This window comes from Triturus cristatus, chromosome 1_2, assembly GCF_964204655.1.
Source record: "Triturus cristatus chromosome 1_2, aTriCri1.1, whole genome shotgun sequence".
Lineage (NCBI taxonomy): Eukaryota > Metazoa > Chordata > Amphibia > Caudata > Salamandridae > Triturus > Triturus cristatus.
In genome coordinates, this window is record NC_140580.1 from 934,679,341 (window position 1) to 934,684,340 (window position 5,000).

Consider the following 5,000-nt stretch of genomic DNA (forward strand, 5'->3'; position numbering starts at 1 on the left):
TGAGAAGCAGGGACCGGCCCCGGGCCTCCTGATTTTTGGTCAGGGCCTGGGATCCCACGTCCTGCGGCCTGCCAAGTGTCCATCTGCCCGGGACAAGGGACCCTGGTGCAGAGCCCCGGAGCCCTGCAAGGGCAGTCGGGAGCCCTACCGCTATGGCTCGGTGTGGGCAGCTGGGAGTCCTTCCGGTCCCGGCCATCTGGTCGCACCTTTCCCTCGGCCATCTGGTCGCGCGCAATGCTTTCCAATGGGGCGACCAGATGGCCGGGCCGGCCTGGAAGTCCCGATGAGGGTCCATTCGCCTCGCGGATCCCAGCCAGGGCTCCAGGAGGCCGGGCGCGTCCGCGCCTAGGGTCCCCTCCGTCACTCGGAGCGCGAGGGTTACAAGAAAGGTGGGTAGCCTTCCTCCGGATTAGTAGGGGCAGGGTATGCCGGGACACCCCTCCTGGGGATTGCGGTTCTCAGGCGGGGACCAGATGGGCCAAGCCCGGACGACACTTCCCCGGGGCGTCGGGTGCTTCCTCCTCCAGCCCGCGGCGAGGCAAAGTGCCCAGGACGGGCTCCATGGGTCTCCCGGGCGTCCCCCGAGGCCTGCAGCCCCAAAGCCCTGCAGACCCTGGAGCCCTTCAGCACGGAGCCCTGGAGCCCTGCAGGCCCGGAACCCTAGCAGGCCCAAGGCCCTGCAGCCCCGGAGCCCTGCAGGCCCGGAGCCCTGCAGCCCCGGAGCCCTGCAGGCCCAGAGCCCTGCAGCCCCGGAGCCCTGCAGCCCCGGAGCCCTGCAGCCCCGGAGCCCTGCAGCCCCAGAGCCCTGCAGCCCCGGAGCCCTGCAGCCCCGGAGCCCTGCAGGCCCAGAGCCCTGCAGGCCCAGAGCCCTGCAGCCCCGGAGCCCTGCAGCCCCGGAGCCCTGCAGCCCCGGAGCCCTGCAGGCCCAGAGCCCTGCAGCCACGGAGCCCTGCGTGGGCAGGCGGGAACCCTACCGCTATGGCTCGGGCAGACGGGAGCCCTTTCAGTTGCCGGCCACCTGGTCGCGCCTTTCCCCTCGGCCATCTGGTCGCGCGCAATGCTTTCCAATGGGGCGACCAGATGGCCGGGCCGGCCTGGAAGTCCCGATGAGGGTCCATTCGCCTCCCGGATCCCAGCCAGGGCTCCGGGAGGCCGGGCGCGTCCGCGCCTAGGGTCCCCTCCGTCACTTGCAGCGCGCGGGTTACAAGAAAGGGGGGTATCCTTCCTCCGGATTATTAGGGGCAGGGTATGCCGGAACACCCATGCTGGGGCTGTGCGGTTCATTGCCGGGGACCAGATGGGCGACGCCCGGGCAACATCCTCCAAGGCCTCCGGGGGCTTCCCTCCTCCGGGCCGCGGCATGGCAAAGTGCCCAGGGACGGGCTCCACGGGTCCCGGGCAGTCCTCCCCCGGGCGCCCAGGCCCCGAGAGCTCCGGTGGACCTCCCCGTGCCCGAGGCCAACCCGGGAAGCAGAGTCCCCCCCCGAGCCCTTGGTGTGAGGGTGGGCAGGCGGGAGCCCTACCGCTATGGCTCGGGCAGACGGGAGCCCTTTCAGTTGCCGGCCATCCGGTCGCTCCTTTCCCCTCGGCCATCTGATCGCGCGCAATGCTTTCCAATGGGGCGACCAGATGGCCGGGCCGGCCTGGAAGTCCCGATGAGGGTCCATTCGCCTCCCGGATCCCAGCCAGGGCTCCAGGAGGCCGGGCGCGTCCGCGCCTAGGGTCCCCTCCGTCACTCGCAGCGCGCGGGTTACAAGAAAGGAGGGTATCCTTCCTCCGGATTAGTAGGGGCAGGGTATGCCGAAACACCCATGCTGGGGTTGTGCGGTTCATTGCCGGGGACCAGATGGGCTACGCCCGGGCAACATCCTCCCAGGTCCCCGGGGCTTCCCTCCTCCGGGCCGCGGCATGGCAAAGTGCCCAGGGACGGGCTCCACGGGTCCCGGGCAGTCCTCCCCCGGGTACGCCCAGGCCCCGAGAGCTCCGGTGGTCCTCCCCGTGCCTGAGGCCCAGCCGGGAAGCAGAGTCCCCACCCCGAGCCCCTGGTGGGTGGGCAGGCGGGAGTCCTTTCAGTTGCCGGCCACCTGGTGGCTCCTTTCCCCTCGGCCATCTGGTCGCGCGCAATGCTTTCCAATGGGGCGACCAGATGGCAGGGCCAGGCCTGGAAGTCCCGATGAGGGTCCATTTGCCTCTCGGATCCCAGCCGGGGCTCCAGGAGGCCGGGTGCGTTCGCCCCTAGGGTCCCCTCCGTCACTCGGAGCGTGCGGGTTTCAAGAACGGGGGGTAGCCTTCCTCCGGATTACTAGGGACAGGGTACTCTGGGACCCCTCTCGGTCCTCAGCCGGCAACTGGGTCCTGCCGTGTGGCAGGGTGGCCGGAGGGCCTTCCCCTGCGCGCCCGGGAGCCCCGGATGGGTCCAGGGGCCCGGCCGGGCCCCGGGTCGGGGTCTCCGGCCCCGGGTGCCGTCCCCCGGCCTGCGGCACCGCCAAAGGCCCGGGACGGGGTTCCGTTGTGGCCGGGGTGCCTCCCGTGGCTGGATTGGGTTCAGGAGCTCCGGCCGGGCCCCGGGGAGGGCGGCCTCCCCGCCCCGGTCTCCGTCCCGGGTCCTGCCGCGTGGCAGGGTGCCCGGGGAAGGGTCCGGAGGGCCCGGGGAGGCTTCCCCTGCACCTGCGGTCCTCGGAGCCCCGGCTGGGTCCAGGGGCCCGGCCGGGCCCCGGGTCGGGGTCTCCGGCCCCGGGCGCCGTCCCCCGGCCTGCGGCACTGCCAAAGGCCCGGGACGGGGTTCCGTTGCGGCCGGGGTGCCTCCCGTGGCTGCATTGGGTTCAGGAGCTCCGGCCGGGCCCCTGGGGGCCCCGGGGAGGGCAGGCTCCCCACCCCGGTCTCCGTCCCGGGTCCTGCCGCGTGGCAGGGTGCCCGGGGAGGGGTCCGGAGGGCCCCGGGAGGCTTCCCCTGCGCCTGCGGTCCCCGGAGCCCCGGCTGGTTCCAGGGGCCCGGCCGGGCCCCGGGTTGAGGCCTTTGGCCCCGGGCCCAGTCCCCCGGCCTGCGGCACTGCCAAAGGCCCGGGACGGGGTTCCGTTGGGGCCGGGGAGCCTCCCCTCGCTCGTCTGGGTCCCGGAGCTCCGGCCGGGCCCCTGGGGGCCCCGGGGAGGGCGGCCTCCCCACCCCGGGCTCCGTCCCGGGTCCTGCCGCGTGGCAGGGTGCCCGGGGAGGGGTCCAGAGGGCCCGGGGAGGCTTCCCCTGCGCCTGCGGTCCCCGGAGCCCCGGCTGGGTCCAGGGGCCCGGCCGGGCCCCGGGTCGGGGTCTCCGGCCCCGGGCCCCGTCCCCCAGCCTGCGGCACTGCCAAAGGCCCGGGACGGGGTTCCGTTGTGGCCGGGGAGCCTCCCCTCGCTCGTCTGGGTTCCGGAGCCCCGGCCGGGCCCCTGGGGGCCCCGGGGAGGGCGGCCTCCCCGCCCCGGGCTCCGTCCCGGGTCCTGCCGCGCGGCAGGGTGCCCGGGGCGCGGTCCGGAGGGCCCGGGGAGGCTTCCCCATCGCCTGCGGTCCCGGGAGCCCCGGCTGGTTCCAGGGGCCCGGCCGGGCCCCGGGTCGGGGTCTCCGTCCCCGGGCCCTGTCCCCCGGCCTGCGGCACTGCCAAAGGCCCGGGACGGGGTTCCGTCGTGGCCGGGGAGCCTGCCCTCGCTCGCCTGGGTTCAGGTGCTCCGGCCGGGCCCCTGGGGGCCCCGGGGAGGGCGGCCTCCCCGCCCCGGGCTCCGTCCTGGGTCCTTCCGCGTGGCAGGGTGCCCGGGGCGCGGTCCGGAGGGCCCGGGGAGGCTTCCCCATCGCCTGCGGTCCCGGGAGCCCCGGCTGGTTCCAGGGGCCCGGCCGGGCCCCGGGTCGGGGTCTCCGTCCCCGGGCCCTGTCCCCCGGCCTGCGGCACTGCCAAAGGCCCGGGACGGGGTTCCGTTGTGGCCGGGGAGCCTCCCCTCGTTCGCCTGGGTTCAGGAGCTCCGGCCGGGCCCCTGGGGGCCCCGGGGAGGGCGGCCTCCCCGCCCCGGGCTCCGTCCTGGGTCCTTCCGCGTGGCAGGGTGCCCGGGGCGGGGTCCGGAGGGCCCGGGGAGGCTTCCCTTGCACCTGCGGTCCCGGGAGCCCCGGCTGGGTCCAGGGGCCCGGTCGGGCCCTGGGTCGGGGTCTCCGTCCCCGGGCCCTGTCCCCCGGCCTGCGGCACTGCCAAAGGCCCGGGACGGGGTTCCGTCGTGGCCGGGGAGCCTCCCCTCGCTCGCCTGGGTTCAGGTGCTCCGGCCGGGCCCCTGGGGGCCCCGGGGAGGGCGGCCTCCCCGCCCCGGGCTCCGTCCTGGGTCCTTCCGCGTGGCAGGGTGCCCGGGGCGCGGTCCGGAGGGCCCGGGGAGGCTTCCCCATCGCCTGCGGTCCCGGGAGCCCCGGCTGGTTCCAGGGGCCCGGCCGGGCCCCGGGTCGGGGTCTCCGTCCCCGGGCCCTGTCCCCCGGCCTGCGGCACTGCCAAAGGCCCGGGACGGGGTTCCGTCGTGGCCGGGGAGCCTCCCCTCGCTCGCCTGGGTTCAGGTGCTCCGGCCGGGCCCCTGGGGGCCCCGGGGAGGGCGGCCTCCCCGCCCCGGGCTCCGTCCTGGGTCCTTCCGCGTGGCAGGGTGCCCGGGGCGCGGTCCGGAGGGCCCGGGGAGGCTTCCCCATCGCCTGCGGTCCCGGGAGCCCCGGCTGGTTCCAGGGGCCCGGCCGGGCCCCGGGTCGGGGTCTCCGTCCCCGGGCCCTGTCCCCCGGCCTGCGGCACTGCCAAAGGCCCGGGACGGGGTTCCGTTGTGGCCGGGGAGCCTCTCCTCGCTCGTCTGGGTTCCGGAGCCCCGGCCGGGCCCCTGGGGGGGGGGCCCGGTGAGGGCGGCCTCCCCGCCCCGGGCTCCGTCCCGGGTCCTGCCGCGGCGGCAGGGTGCCCGGGTGCGGGGTCCAGAGGGCCCGGGGAAGCTCCCCCTTCCCTTTTGCCTTTCCCCTGGGCCATC